We start from the raw sequence: 23,935 nt of genomic DNA, 5'->3' as shown, positions 1-23,935 counted from the left end.
CCAGCCAATAAGGTAAGAAAAAGAAATAAAGAACAAATAGATTGGAAGAAAAACAAACTCTGTTCCCGTTTGTAGATGACATGAACTTCTACCTAGAAAACCACAAGGAATCTACAAAAAATCCTGGGACTAAGAAGTAAGTTCTGCAAGGTCATTGGATACAAGATTAACAAAGATCAATCATATTTCTGTATGCTAACAATAACCATGTGAAAACCTAAATTACAAATACAATGCCATTTATAATCATGCTCCCTCAAACTGAAATACTTAGGTATAAATCTAACAAAACATGTAGGATGTGTATATTGAAAATTATAAAATATTGATGAGCAAAATAAAAGACCTAAATACTGGAGAGACTTACTACTGATTCAAAGACACAACATAGTAAAGATATCAACACTCCCTAAATTGATCTATAGATGTGATTCAATTCCTAGAAAAACCCCAGAAAGATTTTGAAATACAGACAAGCTTATCCTAAAAATTATATGGAAAGGAAAAGTTCCACAAGACCTAAAGCAATTTTGAAAGAAGAGTCAAGTGGGAGGAATCACTCTTCCTGAAGTTAAAGCTTACTATATAGTCGCAGTCATCAAAACAGTGTGGTACTCACAGAGAAAGACATACAGATGGATGGAAGAGAATAGAAAATCCAGAAATAGGTCTTCACAAATATGCTCAACTGATTTTTGACAAGTGTACAAGGAATTCACTGAAGGAAAGATAGCCTTTCCAACAGATGGTGCTGGAGCAACTGTACTTAAAAGAAAAAGGAAAAAAGAACCTCAACCTAGACTTCATATCTTATACAAAAATTAGTTCAAAAATGCACCATACACTTAAATATAAAATTATTAAAACTTTTAGAAAAAAAAATTTAGAGAAAACCTTCAGGTCAAAACCTTAGGAATAGGTAGAGTTCTTAGACATGACATAAAAAGCACAATACATAAAGAACTGAAATATTGGACCTCATCAAAATGAAAAACTTTTGCTCTGTGAAGTGCCCTGTGAAGAGGATGAAGACAAGAGTGAGAGAAAATACTTGCAAACCACATATTGGACAAAGAATTCATATCTAGAATATATAAAGAACCCTCAAAACTCAACAGGAAAAAAAAATTCAACCAGAGAATGGATAAAAGACATAAGAAGACATTTCACCAAAGAAGATATATAAATGCCAATAAGCACATGAAAAGACATTCTATATCATTGGCCATTAGAGAATGCAAATTAAAACTATGACATATCAGGGGAACCTGGGTGGCTCCATCAGTTAAGCAGCTGACTTCAGCTCAGGTCATATCTTGCAGTTTGTGAGTTTGAGTCCCGCATTGGGCTCTGTGCTAACAGCTAGTTCAGAGCCTGGAGCCTGCTTCAGATTCTGTGTCTCCCTCTGTCTCTGACCCTCCCCTGTTCACACTGTCTCTCAAAAATAAATTTAAACAAAAACATTAAAAAAAATTTTTTAACTATAAAGAAAAGGGACCTAAAAAAAAACTATAAAGAAAAGAGTAAAGAAATCCCTTAGAAGGCTGCTGCAATTACCCAGCAAGAGATGATAGTGGCTGTAGAGATGAAGACTGGCTGAAATCTGTGTACACTGGAAAGGAAGAGCCAAGAATTTCCTGATGAAATAAATGTGCAAGAACAAGAGAGTCAAGAATGATGCAAAGGTTTCTGGCCCGAGGAGCTGAAAGCCGCCAACATCTGAGATGAGGAAGGATATATGGGTGAAGCAGGTATGAGCGGGCAGATATGGGAGGGAAGAGCATGAATTCTATTTTGGACATATTGAATTTGAGATATTTAAAAATATGTATATTTTTTTAACATTTATTTATTTTTGAGAGACAGATCATGAGCAGGGGAGGGGCAGAGAGAGAGGGACACACAGAATCCGAAGCAGGCTCCAGGCTCTGAGCTGTCAGCACAGAGCCCGACGTGGGGCTCGAACCCACGAACTGTGAGATCATGACCTGAGCCGAAGTCAGATGCTCAACCGACTGAGCCACCCAGGCGCCCCAAATTTGAGATATTTAGCAGTCATGCCAGTGGAGATATTAAGGAGGCAACTAGCTATACAAATCTGGAGTTGAGGAAAGTAGTCCAGTCTGGAGAAATACGTTTGAGACTCATCAACATTTAGAAGGTATTCAAAGCCATGAAACTAGCAGAGATCACCAAGAGAGTGAAGGAAAACAGACAAGATAATCAATGCACTGAGTCCTGGGATATCTCAATGTTTAGAAGTAGGCAAAGAGAAGAATCTACCAGGAAAGACTAAGGAGGAATAGCCAATAAGTTTTAAGGAAAACCAAGAGACTATTGTATCCTAAAAGGCAAGTGGAACAAGTATATCCAAGAGGAAAGAGCAAAAACTTTGTCAAATGTAGACTGATCACATAAGACAAAGAAATGACTCTTAGATTTACCACTGTCATTTTTAGGAGACCTGAATAAAAACAATCAGTACAGTGAGTGACAGGGGCCAAAGCCTGACTAAAATGGGCTTCAGAGAGAACATGAGAAAATAACTAGAACGAGTATGTTTAGACAGTGCTTTAAGGGGTTCTGCAGCAATGGAAACAGAGATGAGCAATAGAAGATATTTTTATTAGGATAAAAATTACAGCATATTTGCCCACTGATGGGAATGATCCATGAAAGAAGAAAAAAATTAATGATCTGAAGAGAAGGAGGAAAACTGCTAGAGCAATGTCCAGAGTAAATGAAAGGGGATGGGAACTAATGCATTAATCAGAAGAACTGGATTAGACAGAAGCAAAGACAGTTCGTCTATAGTAATAGAAGGAAGGCAAAATTCTGTCAGACCAGCAGGTACATAGGTGTGGAGGTGGAGTCTGAAGGAAAGTTCTTTGGCATTTTTTATTTTCTCAATGAACTGGAAGCAGGTCCATCAATGGAGAGTGAATTAAGAGGAGGAAGGTTGGAAGTTTGAGGAAAGGCAAGGGTATAACTAAGTCATCTGTAAGAGGGAAAAATGAGTGGACTAAGAAAACAGACTATGACTGCCAGACAACATTAAGGGACACCTGAGGTTTCTCACTATGAATTCAAAGTGAATGTGCCCATCATATTTGTATTCTTTAGTCGCTTTTAACCATGCAGGTACAACATGAAGTACTCAAGAGAATCTGATTTAACTAGAGTTGATGCTTTGCCAAATAAGTATGAAGAAGTAAAAAAAGAGCAAGAGAGTAGAAGGCATATGAAAGAAAATGAATATAATGATCAATCACTAGCTAATGAATGTATAATAGGTAAGAAAAAAGAAAATCAAGGGGGCAAAGGGCAGTCCATGGACTGGAGGTCCTTGTAACAGCAAAAGATCGTTGAGTCAGAGAACTAGGTAAAATGAGCTGAAAAGAAAGATGGCAGAGGAGGTTACATGAATTGAAAATCATGAAAGGGTTCAAGTTATTGATGATACAAAGGGTGTAAGATACAACCATGGAGTGAGTGACTGAGATGAGGTGGCGAGCAAAATCTTGAGAGAAGAATTTTTGAACTTAAGAGGCCACAGTAGAAGTACTGGAGAGGGTATATGTTGAAAGCATGAAGAAGTAAGAGACACAGTGCCAGCAAGATAACAGGGGGCTAGGAGCTTTAATAATCAAGAAAAGAGAAGACCTAACCCAGCAGATGACAGCAAACAAGGGTTTATGGACAATACAACCCATTAACAGACAAGTTTCAGGGAGGGGAGGAGCATATAAGACATGTGCCCTATTTTCAGTCTCAGTGAACTATTCAATGGAGGAAGTCAGAATGGGAAATACGGTTTTAAATCTTAGTATATGGGATTCCTCACTGACTTCTGATAATGGCATACAAGAAAAAAAAAAGAACAACTTAATAGCAAACATGTAAGAGGGCTGCAGGGGAAGCAGTGTTTTCAGAAAAGAAGAGTAAATGTTTAGGAAAAAAATCCAAGGATACAAGAAATTTTGCTGATGATGGTGAGAAGTGAAAAGAGAGGAAATGTTAAGAACCTTTTGGGGATTAAAGTGTGAGACTGGTGGTGACTGACATAAAAAAGGATAAAGAATATAATAAGATCAGTCCTGATATACTTCAGACAAGTGATAGTGCTGGAGGGAGGAATGACTGTAAGACTGTAAGAAGCTCCCTGTCAAAAGAAGACAACAAATAGTTTGGGGAAGCATGCTTAGTCTCCCTGCAAAGGGCTTCCCCTTCACCACTAATGATAGCTTGCAAGGAAACTATAATGTACTTGTAAGGTTGTAGAATTTTGTAACTAATAAAGAGGTTAGAACCACCCCTAGTATCTAATAAGCACTCAAAGATAAGCATTTATTAGCTCATCAAATGTAAAATATAATTATTGTAGCAAAAAGAGATTCATCTTACATTTTCCTTTTTTTTTTATGTTTTATTTATTTTTGAGAGACAGAGAGAGACAGCGTGAGCAGGGGAGGGTCAGAAAGAGAGGGAGATACAGAATCTGAAGCAGGCTCCAGGCTCTGAACTAGCTGTCAGCACAGAGCCCGACATGGGGCTCGATCCCACAAACCGTAAGATCATGACCTGAGTCGAATCCAGACGCTTAACCAACTGAGCCACCCAGGCGTCCCTTACATTTTCCTTTCCTCAGCTAAATGGATTTCCCAAGTGACTGCCAGGAAAACAGTGCCAAAATGGACCCAGAAAACTCATTTCGAAAAGGAGAGGAAATCTGAGGTCAACTTCTTTGTCGTGTTCACTATCTCAGAAAAACCACCTCAATGGTAGAATAATTTATTAATTCAAAAAGCATATATTAAGTACCCATTATGTACCGACTACTATTCCCATAACCTGGGATATATCAGGGAACAAACACCCCACTCCAGTAGATAGAGATCAGCAATAAACAATATATATAAAGAATAAATGGGGGCATCTGGGTGGCTCAGTTGGTTAAGTGCCGACCTCGGCTCAGGTTATGATCTTACAGTTGGTTTGTGGGTTCGAGCCCCATGTCAGGCTCTGTGCTGAGAGCTCAGAGCCTGGAATCTGCTTTAGATTTAGATCTCCCTCTCTCTGCCCCTCCCCTGTTCATTCTCTCCCCCCCCCCTCCTTCCTTCCCTCTCCCTCTCCCTCTCCCCTGCCCTTCCCCCACTCGTGCTCTCTCAAAAATAAACATTAAAAAAAATTTTAAAGAATGGATTATATAATATGTATGAAGAGAAGTACTGAAAAAAATAAAACAATGCAAATATTAAGGGAGAGGGGCCTGGGTTCTAACTGTAAGTAAACAGTCACGGCAGGCCTTACTGAAAATGAGATCCTTTGAGCAAAGGTCTGAAGAAATTGAGGTACATCTACGTGGATACTTGGAAAAGTATTCTCCAGGCAGAGTGAACAGCTAGGACAAATATTCTAAGGCCTTTCCATTTAGTTCTTACCACCACTTGGTAGTAATTTCATTAATTTCTTTCTCTCTTTGAGCCTCCAATCCCACCCTCTACCTCACTTTAGCAGTGGATGATAATAACAGCTAACATTTATCAGGGATCAAGCATTGTTCTAGGTGTTTTAAAAAGATTAAATAGCTCAATCCTCATCACAGATCTATGAAATACACGCTATCATTGCCTCCATGTTACCGGGAGAGTTATGGTCAGCAAGTGGCAGAGTCTTTAAGAAGCATGTGTATTAAGTCTTCTCTCTTATGAAACTTAAGGACATTCAGCACAAGCTGCCTTACGTTTTTTCTGTCTAATACATAGAATCTCTCAAACTATACATTCAATAACTATGAAAGCTGCTGTTAAAATTTGTCTTCCTGCCATTTTTTCAGTCATTTTCTACTCTGAATGGTCTTGACTTCTGCACTTATATCTTCCTTAACCTCTCCGCCCTCTCTCTCCTCCATTTGACTTACATTCCTAGGCTTGTGAAATTGCTTTAACATGGTTCATGATCATCACTCCACAAGCCAGTGGGCTTTCTCTATTCCCAGTCTCCTTGAATGTTCTACTGGACTACATCACTTCCTTTTCTTCTGAGAATAAAAGTGATACCATATTGGATCTTCCTATTCTTCATCTTTGTGACTTCCCACTCCTGAAAAACTTCTTTGTTTTCCAAAACTTAAACTTTTCCATCTTCCTTTTACCTCTCCAATTAGTCCTTTAATGACACTTTTTTCACTTTGACCTCTTAAAGGTAGAGGACCAAAAAGCTTAATTTGGGTCCTTTGTGCTTCTCTCTCTCTAATCTTACAGTCTCCCTTAAGATTTACCCACCCAATAAGTATTTATTGAGCACTTACTATCTGTAAGGCACTATCTGAGCCACTTAAGATACATCAGTCAATAGAACAGACAAAAAAAAAAATCCTCTGTCCACATAAAATCAAATAATTCTATGTTATCAAGGGCACTCAAAACCATCTTTCCTTAAATACTATTTTAAACACATCACTCTCCTTACTCAAAAAAAAAAAAAAAAAGAAAAGAAAAAAGAACCTTGCCATGATTGCAGTGATTGCCCTCTTAACAACCACATCTAAATTTCCCTGCCTCAGTTCAAAACACTCCATAATTATTTTCTATCATACCTATCCAGCTTCATTTTCTATTACTCCCTGATTCAAAAGAATTCCAGGCAGGCCAGTCCTTTGATTATCCCCTCAAACACATTACTTGTGTTTCCAGCTGGTCAAATGACTACTGAAAGCATATGTCTAGTGCCTAAACATTAACTATATTGAATAAAAAAAAAATAAGTCTTCAAAAATGAGTTTTCTGATTCTTTCAAATGTATAATAACGTATTATAATAGCAAACACTTATACAGGGCTTACCATGTACCAAACATTATTCCAAGCACTTTACATATGTTTTCTCATTTACTCCACACAACAATCTTAGCATCTCCATCTGACAAATGCAGAAGTTGAGGCCCAGTCAGGGTAAAGTAACCTACCTAGGTCTGAGAAGTAGTAAATGGTAGAGCCAAGATTCATTACATAGGCAGTCTGACTCCATACTATACCGCATATTCTCAGAAGGAGCGGAAAAATTTAAAAAAGGAGAATTCAAAGGGCTTGCAGAGAAAACTACAGGCTATTAAAAACTATGTTCAACTTGGAGCACCTGGGTGGCTCGGCTGATTAAGCGTCCAACTCTTGGTTTCAGCTCAGGTCATGTTCTCTCACAATTCATGGGTTTGAGCCCTACATTGGGCTTTGTCCTGCTTGGGATTCTCTCTCTCCCACTATATCGGACCCTCCCCTGTTCATGCTCTCTCTCTAAATAAATAAACAAACTAGAAAAAATAAACAAAAACTATGTTCAACTATGAAAAATCATTTAAGTTAGTCCTTTGCTCCAAATACTGAAGAAATACTTCCTTTAATATCATGCTAAGTTTTAAAAATTGTAGAATTTAGTAGTACATTACAAAAATACAATCTGTAAACACAAACACAACATGTATTATTCAAGGTTCACCAAAGCTGCTGAAAATATTGGTGGTTTTTTTTTATGTTTGTTTGTTTGTTTTTGAGAGACAGAGAGAGACCGCGCGAGCAAGGGAAGGTCAGAGAGAGAGGGAGATACAGAATCTGAAGCAGGCTCCAGGCTCTGAGCTAGCTGTCAGCACAGAGCCTGACGCGGGGCTCAAACCCACAAACCATGAGATCATGACCTGAGTCGAAGCCGGACGCTTAACCGACTGAGCCACCCAGGTGCCCCTGAAAATATTGTTAAGCATGACAAAAGAATAATATGGTGACACATGACTAACAAACGTTCTTTTGTTGGCATGCCTGTATTAAAGTATTTTACTGTCATACTTGCTTTCATCAAAATATATTTTAATACAATGCAAGGAAGGTAGCTACCTTAAAAAGAAATTACTAGCTTCACTTTTTGGAAGCAAAACTCACATCCAGGACTGGGTCCAGTAAGACAGGAAAGATTTTAGTAGAAGTAAGAAATCTCAAAAAAGTACCTCCAAGAATCAACTTCTATAGGTACTCTTCAACCTATTACTAACTCTGTAGCTACCAAAGAACCTTTTAAAAGGTTCCCAAGGACTCACTTGGTTAATTCCTGAAGCTATTTTATAACTGATTACATAAAATTAAAAATTAAAGGCAGAGGATTTTCCATAAAACAATCTTAGAATAATATATTACTAGCATATAAGTGGATGAGGAGTATCATGCCTATCCTTTTCTTCTCTTTCCTGTTTCCCCTTTCCTTCTGGCAGAAAAGAGACAAATTCGCCAGGCTTTGAGCTGTAGAGGTTAAAATGCACAAGACTAGACAAGGACACTAGTTTGATTTGGAAAATGCTAAAGTTTACGGTCTTCCCAACTCATAGGTTAGAAAAACCCCTGACGCATACACAGCTAAAGGCAGCAAAGGAGCAGTGCCATCAGTGCTTTAGTCAAAAATGTACAAGAGCCATTATTCGAATCTGAAGTTTTCTCACCTTATTTTCTGCCTCCTATCCCTCTTCCTAGGTTTAAAATGTACCTATCTCCTAGCCACCCAAGGCAACCCCAAAGCCACCAGCACAAAATCAGCTCCATCCCATGAACTGCACGAATGAAAAAAAGCAAACTATTAATAATTTGAGATTCACTGAAGTTATTAAAATCTGGAGAGATTTTTTAGAGCAGGGAACCATTTTCTCCCCCCAATCACCGGCTGTGACCTTTATAAATGGCTCCACGCTCCAAGGCACTAAATTAAAATTTCTTGGGAAAAGACTGGATTGGCAGCTACCACTGAAAATGTGTTCATATTATTCTCAAATACTATGGTTCTCCTATACTGTATATTTGAGTTTTATTTCCCTCCCACATACACTGGTGGCAATGAGAAAGATATATAATCCTACTCAAGATTCTCCAGCATGAAGGAATCTCAACTCAGTCTTAAATCCAAAATTGAAATATTAAAGTGCCTGTTAACCCTCCCAAGAAGGCAACAGGTTTCTATTCTAGTGACCATTTTAGATAACACACATGATCAGCTAAATAAAGAAGTAAAAAAATGTCAAAAATAGCTCTGTCACATTACCAGGATTAAGGAGGTCTTAGGATGTAGGGAGTGTTGAGGAAAAACACATTTCCCAATAATGAACTATATATACTGCATCATCATCTGTATCCTTATCAATATCTCCCAAGTACCTAAAAGGTCCATGGCATTATGGTAGGTCATGCCTGTTACAGTATCAGAACTGAAAGTGATTGGTAAACAAAGAAAATTTAATTTTGAAGTTGTTGCAGGCACCCTAAGCTTGAGACGTCTTCCTACTCCGTGAGAACCTTGAGATCTACATGCTATATACTGTAGAGAAGGAATACCTGTGATACTGAAGGAAGCAGTAAGAGAATAAATGGCAACACAGAATTATTCATCTACTATTTACAAACCCAGAAGCAAGAAATCTACTTTTTTCCCCTGCTTTTAGATAAAAGGTAAAATTTTTCTTCACAAAACAAATGTAAAATTTCCCAGAAATACAAAATAGATGAAGAAAACTGGTTTAATGAAGAGTCAACAAAACAGAAGAGAAGAACTTCAAGGGTCTCAGAACTTAAGAAAAATTCCAAATAAAACAAATATGGCTGTTTAACCAGATCTATTTTTAATAATGCCTTTGCAAAAAAAAAAAAAGAGTATAACAAAAGAAATCGAAGAACACATTTTCATTTAATAATGTCCCTACGTTCTTCTCTAGCCTGCTGACCTAAACTTATCCATCCTTAAGTAAGCGGGGAGCTGACAATATTTAGAGCCCTACTTCATTAGAATTTTCTGCCATTTCTTCTGCTCTAATCACATCATTATCAAACCCTAAAGATATTCAATAATATATACTTAGCCGTAATATATGAACTGTTCAGATACAAGTTTTCATATAGTCCTTCTGAATTCATTCACACATAAGAAGCAGATGAGGCATAAATCTCTCTTTAACAAGTGTTCCATCTCTTACAGTCATGTAATTAAGACTGTCTTTTATTTTCCAAACTCTTATTCCCCAGTGAAAGAATATCTAATTTTTTTTAAACATTGGTAGATATTTTTTACAGAAATTTTCTGAGATTGTTATTTGAGTAATCATACGTCACTTCCCTTCAGGCCTGGATAGTAAATTGCAGTTTACTATAAAAGATAAATAGACCACATTTCTTCAGTTCTCTGGTCTCTAAAACCTTCGTGTCATTTCTGAATACAAGGGACTGAAGAGAAGATGGAATTGATGCTGCCAGGTCCAGCAGAATTTCAACACTAACTTCTCTCAGTGGCCCAGTTATTAATTTTTCAAACTCAACTGTCAACCCCAAAATATGTGGCAACTACTGAAAAGCAATCTTTCTTTAAAAAAAATAATAAACACAAAAACCCCCATGTTTAATATGTTATCTCCTGTTTCCTAACCATTTCTAATGGTCCCTTACTGCTTGGCAGATGAAATTCAACCTGACACTGAATACACTTTTCATAACCTAGCTCTACCCTAGTATAGTAACTTATCTGACACCATTTCCAGAAATTAAGACCTTGGCCCGCTGAGGTGAGACTCCTTACAAGCCTCCACATCATGCTGGTCACCGCCAGTATTTGCTCATGCTTCCTACCCTACATGGAATGTTCTCCTCCTGGAGAGGTTTATTCAAGCCCCACTTTCTCTAGGAAGCGTCACTCCTAGAACTTTAGTCTGATATACTGGATCAGGTAACATATACTGCACATAATTCAGACACTGCTTTGGATAGTGCTAATTAAATTACTATGAAAATTTACCCAACGAGATAATAAACTCTTAAGAAGAGGTTGGACCATAGCTAAAAAGGTGAATATATAAGTACTCAAAGACTATCTGAGCTGATTAAATAATCTTGATAAAAAGAATCAAGATATTTTATTATGTCAAAGGAGCTACAGTACAAATGAAATAATGTACTAGGATCTGCTACAAAATAATCTAGGTCAAAGAGAAGGGGGATGAGAGATAAAGTAATAGGTGTAGAGATGAAACCAGATTGGTTATGAGGTGATAATCGATGAAGCTGAGTGACAGCTACATAGAAGCTGGTGGGTTTTTTTTTTTTTTTTTTTTTAAGTAGGCTTCATGCCCAGTGTGAATGGAGCCCAAAGCAGGGCCTGAACTCATGACCCTGAAATCAAGACCCAAGCTGAGATCAAGAGTTGGACACTCAACTGACTGAGCCATGCAGGCATCCCAGGGCTAAAGTATTAAGTACTTCATTTTAAATAACAAAACCAAGATACATTATAACAAGTTCTTCACCCAACAAATAGGTCTCTATTCAGAGTAAGAAAACAAATTTCTGGAAAGATCTAATTCCACAGGCAACTTGTATAACCCTAATTCTAAGAATTAATAAAAATAAGTTTTAAGGGAAAAAATGTGATCAAAATGGGAAGGGGCTTTCTAGCAAAATAATTCATCTTATTACCAACAGCAATTCTGTTTGCATTTTAAATTTTCATTTATTACAGCATTCACAAAAAGGTCTATCCAAACTTCAGGAAATAAAAAACATCAGGAAAAACATCAAGCATACAAAAAGTAGAAAAAAAAGAAGAAAGTTGCTACAATCAATGTTCAATAATACAAATCAGCCAATACTACTTAAGAAATCCACAATCTGAAGACACCTATTACCCTCAACAGGGTATGAATAGGTTCTTAAATAATCAGGAAAATTAGCACTTCCTCTTCATTCCAAGGACTGAAAAACATGCTGAAGAAATTTCAGAAATTTGGCTTAATGACAATGTATCTGTTTGTTGCTAAGGAATGCTCTAACGCTTTGATATTTCGGTCTATAGCTACTTTTCAAAATTCAATCAGTATTTTCCCTACAACATCATTCACTAACTTCTTCCAAAAGCAGGAATGCAACACCAGCTATGTTTAAATGTTGGAATTTTACTCTTCTAATTACACTGCTTTTTTTGCCTTGACTTTTTTTCCAGGCTGGTTTTAGGAATAAACCAAAATGATTATTTTTGATTTTCCCTCGTCATGCTTTCTCTAAACACTGAAGAGGTTAAGACTTGAGTTACCATAACTAAAAAAACATACTACTTGTTTTTGAAAAGATATATGAGAAGCACAGAGACAAACAGCAAGGTTTATCCTAATAGCGATATATCATCTCATCACCCAATGCACTTAAAAGTTTAAAACAGGACAGCACTCTTGTATAAACAGAGTTTTCTAAGAATGAGGCCTTCCTCACAAATAAAGTTCTTAGGAAAAAAATAAACCCACCCTCAAGCTGCCTTGTACTTGTACTTTCTTGAAAATTAACTTTTTCTAGCAAATAAAAGTAATCATCATCTTTTTGGTAGCATATAAACTCTCTCTTCTAGTAAAAGAAAAACTCTGCTGCAGCAGAGCTAATCTAAAGGGCCAAAATAGTGTTGAAATTTTCTCTTCCATAAACTAATTTCCAATTAAAAAGTAAAAGAATTATACCATGAAAAAGAAATGTGACAACACCCACTGGAATAAATTACTATACTTGGAAAAGTTAACATTTACCACACAATCTTTTCTAATAAAGAAGACTACATAATAACAAGATTAAAAACAATTTTGAAAAAAGTTCTTTCAGAAAACCACTAACTACGTCATTAAAAAGTCCCACTTATCATCTTCCTTCCTTGCATCACTACTTAATTGAGTAAATTATGCCATCTTTATAATTCACATAATCTCAAAATCAGAGAAAAAATATTTATTACTAACATTAAGTTATCAGGAATATTGACACATTTTATATAAAAATGGACATTTGCAGATTTTTCTAGTATTTCTGAATTAACGAAATTTTTTTACCATAAAATTTTTTAAATCTCAGAATGTGTTAAGTTTTATCCAATACATGCTATTCCAATGGGATAAAAACCATTTACAAGTTCCATTTAGATTAAGAAATCCTTTGAGAAAAGTATGTAGTACATTCTAGTTACACTATTTCTAGAACACTAAAAATCTCTATAACCTATTTCACTACTGTTTTTCTTTGGGACCAATTGTGCTAAATGTATCTTCCTTCATTAAAACTCAAGACAGTACAACACTTAATGTCAGAAAGCTAACTGCATTTTCACCAGAGGCTGAAATGTTCCCAAATTAAAACTTTGTTTCATTTGAATGGTCTATAAAAATAACAAAATGAGTTGAAATAGATTCAATTGAGTATTATTTGCAGGTACAAAGCACACAGACACGTACACCTGCACACACGCACACACACAAATGAAAAGTGTAGCTTCACCTTAAAACCCAGAGTAGGGAAGGAAAGGGAAGCATTCTGAAATCATACTGTTGAAACAGAAAATATTTTCTGCATTCCTTAAGCATTTAAAATCATTTTTAAAGTAAAATTCCCCTAGTGCAAGAACTCTGTTTTACACACTCTTTCTCTTATAAAATAATTAGTTGAAAGTTACTACTAGCGAAGTTGCAGGGCAGTACAAAAATTTTCCTGCATTTTGCCATTTGATTCTAACGGTCTCTCCCTATTAAAATTAAAGATTTGCCTATGCAATCTTATGAAAACAAATATTATGTAATAAGTCAACTTAAAGTAATTCATGTTCAAAAACCTTCCTAGAGAAATCATCTATTCGTCTGAAGGACTCAGCTGCTGAACCTGGCAGAGCAGAAAGTATTCCAAACTATCAAACAAACAAACAAAATGCACGAGAAGCTGCAATGTTCAAGTTACGTCTAAAAACTTAAACCATACAAAAATATTCTGATATTATAGCTCCTGATTTCCTATCAAAATGTCAACAAAAGTTAAATGCCTTCTTCAAATGTACTAAAGATCCCCAAGTAAATTCATTTTGACTTTCAAGTGCTGAAACTAAGAATTGGTTGACTGCAGGAGAAAAGTATAGTGAAGAAAATTGCTTGAGAATATATTTAATGAGGTAGAATATCTCTACAAAAGATGTATTAACCTCATTTATACTCTTCTCCTGAACAAACAGTCCTCTCGTAGAACACGCTGCTTACAGTTCAGCCAACCATGACTACCAAGGGCTTCCTAAAACCTGTATGTTGGTATTCTTTGCAGGCTCGAAGTGGAAAGCTTCTCCACCAGCGTATGACAAAGAAAAATAATATATATTTTTGGAGTTGAAGGTCAATTGTATTGAACATGTTCCTACTAACAAACTAAATGTAAGTAATTTTTTAAGGAAAAACCTCAAGTTATGACTCAGGACAAGTCTTGCAATATACATTGCTTCCAACTGTCAGAGTAGGGACTTATTTAGTGTCCCCCAATTGGGGCTTAAAGTGGCTAAAAGGAAGAAGGAAGTTTTGTAAACAGCTTTTCTAACCTTGATTTAAATTTGATCAAGCAGAGGACTTATCACAAGTGAGAAAACATAAAGCGAAATGAAGATTCCTCAAGGATCACAGGTAAAACTTATAAAAACCACAGTAATACAGTAATGTGCAAAAGTGATTAAAAGGGTAACTGTATGTATCTGTATTTACACGTGGGGAATTATTACTTTGCAAATAAGAGGTATGCTGCTGCATGAGGTTGCTACCATGACTTTTAACATTTTTATCTCTAAGAACACAGTGTCTTATTTACGTTAAACTTGAAATGCTGAAATGTATGTATCTGATCTGTGTAATCCTGTTTTCTGTTAATTCTTTTTTTTTTTTTTTTCCACAGTGGTGTGATTCCTCTTACGCCATTAGGGCATTTCAATTTTGCTTTCGTCCAAAAAATGGACATCATGATGCACCTCATGCTCCTAGTTTTCTGCTTTTTAATGTAGATAGTAATGACAGTGAGTGCCAAGAAATGCATGTAAGGGCATAGCTTTGTCATTTCTTTTCCCAGCCCCCTTCTTTCCTGGGGGAAAAATGATGGATTTAGTTCTGAAAAAAAAATTCACTTTCCTTTTTGCATACATACCCAACGAGTTTTCAAGAGAAGACAATTTATTCAGATACCTACCATTCTAGAAATGTTAAAAAGAGAGAACTTCCCAAATCCAAAAATACTAAGCCTGATATTAGCTGGAAAGGAAATTTCCCCTGAAACCATAAATATGTCATCAATTAAGCTGAACCTCAATATATCTTGGTTAGTCAATAACTCAATTTTCAATATGGAAAGGATCTCTAACCCACATATAACCAGCAGATAATCAACATCTATATTTCCTTGTGGAGTTCACAGAGAGATCGGATTCTATGCCAGATTTATCCTATTTTGAAATGCCTAGGCTAATTTGTTGGTATAATCAGAGTTCACATTAAGTGTCCTGGGGAGAGGTAATTCAGAAGAACGCTTAGCAGCATGGAGAAACCGGTTAAAAATAGGGAAGAAGAAGAAGAAAAAAACAAACAAACAAACCCGTCCCAACCAGAGCGAATAATCCACAAATAGATCACTGAAAGCAAAAAGGAAACGTTCCTCTCCCGACCCGAGTAGCCTGAATAAATGATCTCCGCTCATAACGTTTTAACAGTATCCTACCTCACTTCATTCACTTCCCAACTTGACTTTTCAGGGGCCAACACGGGGCATCCCTTTTTTTTCCTGCAAGTGTATGCTGAAAGAATCTGTATAGAAAAGAGGGAAGGAACGGACAATTCCCAAGAAAGCTGTGAAACAGGTGGGTTAGATCGAGCAGCAGCATAATCTAGGTACTTTAAGGGGCAGCTTTAAAAATGACAGATGTGGTCAAAGGCAAGACTGCAAATCGGAAGGAGCGCTAGTGTGGCAGACAGAGTAGGGGCTGATTGCAAGCACAGGAGGGGGGCAAAGGGTAACTCCAGAGTGGTAGCAGTGGAGCAAAAAAACAAACAGCAGGACGAGTGGGCAAGGATGAGTAGTGGGACTGACGAGCAGCAACAACTCGGGTCCGAGTGGAAGTGATGGCTCGGGTCCTGGGAGACGGGGGCTGCCGGGACAAGGACGTCAGGGAGGGGAAAGAGGGCTGGGCACACAAGGGAGCCCTGGGACCCAAGGTTTCTGCCCCTCCAGGAACGGAGGGGAGAGAGCTCAAGACGAGAAGCCGCCTCGGCTCTCCAACTGAGGAAATCTGTGAAGGAGTCGGTGCTCGCCGCCGCGCCGCCTTCTGCCCCGCTCCCTTTTCCTGGTGGTAACTGCTGTGGCGTAGAGGGGAGAGGGAGGAAGAGGAGGAGGAGGAAGACCAGGGAGGAGGAGGGTGAAGATGAGGCGGGGGGTGGGGAGAAAGGGGGGTGCGGCCTGCACAGTCCCAGCGAAGCCTCCGCTCTCTCGTAGCCGGTCAGCCCCGGGTTTCCCCTAAGCCCAGCCCCGCATAGACTCACCCGCCTGCCTTGCCTCGCTTTTCCCTTAGCCGACTCCACGCGCTGCCGCGTCCTCACAAGAGACCACTGAACGAGTGTCGGGGAAAAAACTCTTCAGAACCGGGCCTGATTGCTTCAGCGAGTCCGACCTTTACGGCTGAGAGACAGACTCTCAGCTTTCGGTGGGTTCCACAGCCAGACGGGCCACCATCTTACATTAGGGTAAGACTCCTCCGGCCTCCGGTGCGCAGGCGCACGCCGATCCAGCCGGGAGGGGCGGGGGAGGGGCGGGAGGAGAGCAGGGCGGCTGCTCCCGCAGCACTCTGGGAGTTATAGTCCGCGGAGGGTAACCGCCCAGTTGCAAGCCGGGAGTCGAAGTTCTCGCTTGGAGGGTGGACGGAATCGCCCGCCTCACGTGGCCGCTACACTACTGCCTTTCTTCGTATTTTGATTCGTTCTCTGTCCTCGTGTAAAGCTCCGCTATCATTTAGTCGGCGGTCTTCGTTAGCGGCTCCGTTTCCTCGATGTGCGCTCAGAAATAGGATACCAGAACTCGGGAGCGCTTAACCTAAAATTTAGGGGGAGCCGGGAACGTCCTCTTCTCCGCCCCGCCCACCATAGGTATTAAAAGGGGCGGGGTTGAGGCAGGTTGTGGGTAGGAGGAGCGCGGGATTTGATCTAGGGTGAGACTTTGATTCTGAATCGGCGTCTGTTTGCGGAGAGTGAGCGTAAAATCGTTTTCCCGTGTTTGCGCATTTTGGAGCCTCACCGTTAATCTCCAGTGAGGAAGTATCCTAAATTGTCCTGTAGAGATGTACAAGAGAACGATAGACCCAAGCACTTACAGAAACGTGTTTCTGATGATATAAATCTGGGAACATTATGTAGACTTCGCTGCAGATCATCGTTAGTTCTGTGTTCTACCTGTACGGCTCTGCGCATGAAGTTCACCAACCACCACCCATCAGCACATCCCTAAGAAAGTAAGAATGTACTCGCAATCCCTAGGAGCGCCAAGGAATCACAAAAATCAAGTTCGTGAGCCCTCCCGCTGATCTCCCGGAACTCTGGTGAAAGAGGTGCTCGAAACACTCAGATTTGCTTATTGCATGTATTCTACGCTCATTCATGCAATAAATGCTCACCGGGCTCCTCCTGGGTGCCTGGCACTGTTCTATACATGGGAAGATGGCAGTGAGTAAACACAGAATTCAGTTTCTATTCTAAGAACACCTGTATCTATTCTAGCTGTGTTGGGGTGAAGGAAAAGGGGGAGGAAGCAATCAATTTTTAAAATATATGATTAAAATGCATAGTATAGGGGCGCCTGCGTGGCTCAGTCGGTTGAGCGTCAGGCTTTGGCTCAGGTCATGATCTCACAGTTCGTGGGTTCGAGCCCCGCGTCGGGCTCTGTGCTGACCGCTCAGAGCCTGGAGCCTGCTTGGGATTCTGTGTCTCCCTCTCTCTCTGACCCTCCCCTGTTCGCGTTGTCTCTCTCTGTCCATCAAAAATAAATAAAAAACAAAAAGACCAAAAAAAAAATGCATAGTATATCGTAACTGATGAAAAATTTAAAACAAGAAGGAATGGGGGAAAGGTTGCGATTTTAAATCTGTGAACCTAATTTCCTAGTGAGCAGCCTTCATTTCATTCTTTTAAAAAAATTTTTTTGTGTGTGTTTTATTTGTTTTTGAGAGAGAGAGAGACCGCGTGAGCAGGGAAGGGTCAGAGAAAGGGAGACACAGAATGCGAAGACAGGCTCCAGGCTCTGAGCCCGGCGCAGGGCTTGAACCCATGAACCGTGAGATCATGCTGTAGGCTGAAGTCAGGCGCTAGACCGACTGAGCCACCCAGGCGCTCCTCTTTTTGTTTTTTAATACATTAGTGCTTTGTGTTTCAGTTTCCGGAATCACTATCAAGTCTAGCTACAACAATTTGTTTGGTGAAAACTTTAAGTGATTAAACTCACAATAAACCACAAATATAAAATCATGAAAGTATTGTCTAGCATGGAAATTTGAGAAATCATTTGGACTCACCTTTAGGTAACCATCTAAAAACATTCAGTGTAGGATATGTGTTTTTTTTAATGTGTGTTTGTTTTTTTCTTACCAATTTTATAGTGAAACAAAGAAAAGAACAAAATAAAAAGAATCCTTTCCATTGTTAAATATTAAAACCATAGCATTAAGAACTGAAAGGGATCTTAATCCTCATCTATTGAATCCAGTGTATCACAATCTTTTTTTTTAATGTTTTTTTTTTATTTTTGAGAGACAGAGCATGAACAGAGGAGGGGCAGAGAGAGAGGGAGACACAGAACCTGAAGCAGGCTTAAGGCTGCCAGCACAGAACCCAATGCAGAGCTCAAACTCACAAACGGTGAGATCATAATCTGAGCCGAAGTCTCCCCAGGCACCCCTTCACAACCTTGTTTTAACCCAACACCTTTTTAAATGACACATATTTTCATAATATCTCCTTTATTAGCCTAAGATGAAATTCATAGATAATATAACCTGCATATACATGCATGAGTTTGGTTTAAATTGAATATAAAATATAATAAAAATACAAAGGGTGTAATTTATAATATAACGATTTCTGTTTCAATGTATATATTCTCAGACACAGCCATTCTAGAAAATATCATCAAGTCACAAATCAAGTGCTGGCATTTATAAGCAAAATCCCCATGAATGTGAAAGCTACAGCTGACACAGGTGTGGTGTTTCAGCCACCTCTGGTCGATGACTCTAATCTGTCTTCAGTGTGTCCACTGTATATGCATTCCTAAAACGCTTACTATTACAATTATGTAAAAATAAAAACAGCTTTGTGTCCATATGTAAAATAGGTCAGATTTTAGTTACAGATGTTATATACAAAGCCATGAGAGACACAAAATAATTTTTTGCTGAGGAATATTCCCACTTTTTGCAGGAGGTCTAGGTTATGGTCTCTGCTCTCTATTTTATTTTATTTTATTTTTAATGTTTTATTTATTTTTGAGAGAGAGAGCATGAGCAGGGGAGGGTCAGAGAGAGAGGGAGACGCAGAAGTCGGACGCTTAACCAACTGAACCACCAAGGCTCCCCGGCCTCTGCTCTCCAAAGACCAGTCATACCTCCCTGAGTATCCGGCACCGGGAGCAGTACCACACCTGCTGAGGATCATTCGTTGATGGAGATTCGGTAAAACGTGACAGTTCCTAGGTCACTAACTAATTAGTGCTCTCTCATACCAGTGTTTTTTACTGCTCGATGTTACCAAGTTTTCACATGTATGTGTATGTGTGAGTATATCATTTTGGAAGACTTAGCCATATAATATGTAATCGAATATCATTTTAAAAGTTAATTAACATTAAATTCTATTATCTAACCTATGAAGGTGTTTATAAGATGTTAATGAGAAAGTATAAGAGGGGGACACAATTTTGATGAGTAGAGAAGAGGATAGACAGGGAAGATCTTTAGGGGTTAAGAGAAGAAATATGCAGGGACTATGAGGTGGAAGAAACCTTCTCAGAAGGCTAGTTAGTCAGGTATGGTGAGCAAGAAAATGGTGTAAGGTGAATTTAACAAGAGTCAAGGACCAGATCCTTTTAGTCAGGTATGGTGAGCAAGAAAATGGTGTAAGGTGAATTTAACAAGAGTCAAGGACCAGGGCCTTTTAGACCATGGTAGGAAACGTAGATCTTATTCCATGTGAGACGGGAAGCCTTTGAGGGAAAGAGGCATGGTCTTTTTTTTTTTTTTTTAATGTTTATTTGTTTTTGAGAGAGAGAGAGCACAAGTAGGGAAGGGGCAGAGAGAGAGGGAGACAGGATTCGAAGCAGGCTCTGCACTGGGAGCAGAGAGCCCGATACTGGGCTCAAACCACAAACTGAGAGATGGTGACTTGAGCTAAAGTTGGATGCTCAATGGACTGAGCCACCCAGGCACCCTGGAAAGAGGCATGATCTGATTTACAGATCACACTCTTGAATATCCATATTAGGGAAGTTATTAATTTAAATTTTTTACTTCCATTCTCTGGACTATTACATAGCTATATAAAAAAAGAGAAAGGAAAACAACTCTATAGTGACCTAAAAGAATGTCCATGATATATTGTTAGGTAAAGAATAAGTAAGGGGTGTCTGGCTGGCTCAGTTGATGGAACATGTGACTCTTGATCTCAGGGTTGTGAGTTCGAGGCCCACATTGGGTGTGGAGCCTACTTAAAAGATTTTTTTCCCAACTAAAAAAAAAAAAGAATAAATTATAACATAATATATGCCATATAATGTAATCCATTTCTTAGAAGTAAAAAAGAATCAATCCAAAAATATTTGAATACATTTTCATTCAGCACAGAAAAAGACTGGGAGGTGCTATACACATCAGAGATTTAGTGTATGGTTGGTTACCTTGAGGGATTGCAACTGGAAAGTGTTGGAGGGAGAATATAACTTTCTTTATAAATTGCTGGATTGGTTTATTGTTAAGTATATGAATTAGCTTTAAACATTTTTATAAAATAGAACACTCTGCTGTGTGGAGAATGGATAGGAGGAGAGCAAGAATGAAAATGGAGCAACTAATTTAAAGAACAGTTTAGGTAACCAGATGGCGGTTCTGATTGTGGTGGCAGTGAAGACAGCAAACGGGTGATGAATTCCAGATCTACTTGGACTTGGTGATGAACTGGATAAGGGAAGTATTCTCGTAAATGGCTCTCATATTTTCTGACCTAAATGGCCTCTTTGGTAAAGAGAAGAAGGATGAATATTGAAACAGCCTCTGGAAAGAATAAAAACAGCTTCATTGGAGAAACTACGGGATTTTAGGGAAATCACTATTATGGGCTTGAAATTGGTGAACTTAAAAATTATGGCAATTGTATTCTGTCCAACTTGGTGGGTTTTCTCTAATATAATGCTTATCTACTTGGGTTCTACCACAGCAGCAGTATATAGTTGAACTTATCTAGGCTGAAGGAGAATGAAAACTGAGAAGGGTTCATGGCAATCAGCGCTATGAGTTGTTTCCAATTTTTTCAACCTTCATAAATTATTAATATATGGATATTTTAAATAAATAAAATTTTCAAGCTATTCTTGGGGTCTCAAATGTAAATCTACTGAGCCAAGTTAAAGGATCCATTTTATGACCCTTGTTATGGCCAGATTGTTTGAATATTAATGAATATCAATACCACTCTGGGGGGATTCTTTTTCCCAAAAATCCATTTACTTTAGGTTTATCTTTTTTTCTTATTCTTAATTATTTTAGTGAGAAGCTGAGTGCTAAATATTGAGTATGGGTAGTGAGGAAAGCACTAAACTCCTCAAAGGTCTTAGGCTTGGGGTGCCTGGGTGGCTCAGTCGGTTAAGCGTCTGACTTCCGGCTTCGGCTCAGGTCATGATCTCACGGTTTGTGGGTTCGAGGCCCACATTGGGCTCTGTGCTGACAGCTAGCTCAGAGCCTGGAGCCTGCTTCGGATTCTGTGTCTCCCTCTCTCTCTGACCCTCCCCTGCTTGTGCTCTCTCAAAAATAAATAAAAAACATTAATAAAAAATTTTAGTCTTTAAAAGGGAAGACAAAAACAAATAAAGTAAAAAGCAAATAAAACTCTACTTCTATGTTGTCAAAGTGTTAGGAAGGAAAAAGAACAGAGTAATAGAACTCTCGGGATGTGATTTACTTTAGATTGGGAAGCCTCTCTAAAGCATAGCTGAATCTGATTAAAGGTTTAGAAGAGATGACTCATTTAAATAATGGCCCATGCCAGAGACCAGGAGGCAAACATAAGTTTAGCATATTCCAGAAATGGTAAGTGAGCCAGTGATCTTAGGGCATAGGAAGGCAGGGTGATAGAAGATGAAGTTAGGAAAGAAGGCAAAATCCAGATTAAATGCGGTTCTACGTGGAATTTGGATTTTATTCTGAGTAAGAGACCATTGAATAGTTTAAAGCAGAGGAGTAACACAAATCAGTTATCTTTTTGAAAGATCAGGGTGGCTGCCCAGGGTAGAGAATGGATCAAAGATGCTTGACAAAAGTACAAGTGGAGAGACCAGTTAGGAAATTATTGCACAAGTATAGCCTGGAGGTAGTAAGCGGTTTAGACTGGGGCAAGAGGCATTCACCTGGGGCAGGAAGTTGAAGCAAGCACCAAAAGATGTAGTAATCAAGGTAAATAATATTTTGATATACTATTTTTAATCAAAATGAATGCAGAAAAACCTCCATGATGAACAAAATATTAAAATATGAAATAGAGGATCCAACGGTAAATTGGCAAAACCCTGCCTCACTTCCCTCCCCCTAATCCTGGCCATGGTTCCAATAAAATTTTGTTTACCAAAATCGGTAGCTGGCTCACAGGCTGTAGTTTGCTGCCTTCGTTTTTTTTTTTTTAATCATTCATGTAAGAGGAAATACAAATGGTCCATTCATATTTACCCTGTAACCAAACGGCTCCGCTCCTGTGGGGCTGTGTGTGTACAAATGAGTGTGTATAAATCTGACACACGTATGCCAGGAGACTTAATGGCAGCATTAGTTGCAATAACAAAAGCACTGGAAACAACCCAAATGCCAATCAATAGTAGAATGGATAAGAGTAATTTAATACAGGCTAATACCATACAGCAATAAATTAGTAAATAAATAGTAAAGTAATTAATCAATTAAGGACTATAGCTACACTTTTCAATGTCAAGGAATGATTTTCTTTTTTTAAGTAGGCTGCATGCCCAATGTGGGGCTTGAACCCATAACTCTTGATATCAAGAGTCACAGGATTTACACCAGCCAGGTGCCCCTTAAGGAATGATTTTCAAAACAATATAGGGCAGGGGTGCCTGGGTGGCTCAGTCGGTTGAGTGTCCGACTTCAGGTCATGATCTCACGTTTGTGGGTTCGAGCCCCGCGTCAGGCTCTGTGCTGACAGCTAGCTCAGAGCCTGGAGCCTGCTTCAGATTCTGTGTCTCCCTCTCTCTCTGCCCCTGCCCGCTCATGCTCTGTCTCTCTCTGTCTCAAAAATAAATAAAACATAAAAAAAAAGAAAACAATATAGGGCAAAGGAAGAAAGTCACAAATGAATATATACAACAATTAACAATATGAGACATTTTATACAAAGTTCAAAAATAAGCAGAACCAAATAATATTGCCCAGAGTTACATCAATAGAGTTAAAATTACAAGGGCACCTGGGTGGCTCAGTCGGTTAAGCATCTGACTTCGGCTCAGGTCATGATCTCACAGTCTCTGGGTTCGAGCCCCGCATCAAGCTCTGTGCTGACAGCTCAGAGCCTGGAGCCTGCTCAGACTCTGTGTCTCCCTCTCTCTCTCTGCCCCTCCCCTGCTCACTCTCTGTTCTGTCTCTCAAAATAAAATAAAGACATTAAAATTTTTTTTTAAATTACAAAGAAAGTCAAGGAAATGTTTTGTAAAATCTTTTCAATGTTTATTTTTGAGGGAGAGAGAGAGACAGAGTGTGAGCAGGGGAGGAGCAGAGAGAGAGGGAGACAGAATCTGAATCAGGCTGCAGGCTCTGAGGGGTCAGCACAGAGCCCAATGCAGGGCTCA

At 38.8% G+C, this 23,935-nt stretch overlaps 1 protein-coding gene across 6 annotated transcripts in view; it reads right to left on the bottom strand.

Moving 5' to 3' along the window:
• The window catches only part of CNOT4 (CCR4-NOT transcription complex subunit 4), a 138,267-nt gene extending 121,653 nt beyond the window's left edge, over positions 1–16,614 (bottom strand). For 4 of the 6 annotated variants that reach the window (XM_029922970.1, XM_029922978.1, XM_029922984.1 and 1 more), the window contains exon 1: positions 16,375–16,613. The gene's annotated coding sequence lies outside the window, so the exon portion shown is untranslated. Of the gene's footprint in view, positions 1–16,374 lie in introns of all 6 variants that reach the window. The other 2 variants (XM_029922958.1, XM_029922964.1) reach the window with 1 other exon arrangement.
• Between the last annotated feature and the right edge of the window lie 7,321 nt (positions 16,615–23,935).

The sequence above is a fragment of the Suricata suricatta genome, chromosome 2 (assembly GCF_006229205.1).
Source record: "Suricata suricatta isolate VVHF042 chromosome 2, meerkat_22Aug2017_6uvM2_HiC, whole genome shotgun sequence".
Classification (NCBI taxonomy): domain Eukaryota; kingdom Metazoa; phylum Chordata; class Mammalia; order Carnivora; family Herpestidae; genus Suricata; species Suricata suricatta.
The sequence above is the reverse complement of the archived record's forward strand: the minus strand, read 5'-3'. Positions and strand labels throughout refer to the sequence as shown.